The sequence below is a fragment of the Meriones unguiculatus genome, chromosome 2 (genome assembly GCF_030254825.1).
Source record: "Meriones unguiculatus strain TT.TT164.6M chromosome 2, Bangor_MerUng_6.1, whole genome shotgun sequence".
Lineage (NCBI taxonomy): Eukaryota > Metazoa > Chordata > Mammalia > Rodentia > Muridae > Meriones > Meriones unguiculatus.
The window spans coordinates 82,241,993-82,242,836 of record NC_083350.1 but is presented as its reverse complement, the minus strand read 5'-3'; positions in this window follow the sequence as shown (position 1 = coordinate 82,242,836).

Here is an 844-nt window from a genome sequence, read left to right as displayed (position 1 = left end):
TCTTTTGATAGATCATTAAATAACCTTACTCTATGGACTATTTTGGACTTGTTACACATATTTTAGTATTTGTATGTTTGTTCTTGTTCATTTGTAATGAAACTTTGTGTGTAGCTTCATATTTGACCCACATTAATTAGTATTGTACTACTTTCCACTTACATATTTTATTACCTAAATGTCATTCTTCAATGATTTCTAATTTCATTCCATTGTGGTCAAAGAATACAAGCTTAAATTTGTTTTGAGCCCTGTTTCCTGTTTCAGTTTGTGTTCTCTCGTGGATAATGATTCACACATAATTGGTAAAAATGCACTGTTTGGACATGGGTCATACATATGTTGCTCATGACTACTTAACAACTCTCCAGGCTCCTTTACTTCTTCATTGCTATCCTTGTTGCAAGCATTTAAACTGATGCTCTGAAGTCGCCAGTACTTATTATTGAATTGTTCATCCTTTTATTTCTGTCAGCTTTGTTTATCTGTGTCTGACCCTGGGTTTTGAAGTAGAGAGACTTATAGTTTCTATTTGTTCTTAATAAATTATCATTACAGCATTATAAAATATACTTTTAATCTGGTAATAAGATCCATTTATTTGATATTAGCATCATCTTTACTTTGTTGTTTAGTTATATTTTAGTAATTTCTGATAGACTTGCAAAGCAAAGATTTCACATAATTATAGTTTACATTGACATAATTAATCATAGTACTTCAAATGTGCTCCAATATTGCTACAACATTCCCTCTCTAGTCCAAGGTGCTTTTGGTCATAAAAATTCTACATTTATATATTACATAATTATAGTATCCCTTTATGCTTTTACCTTGTATAGAT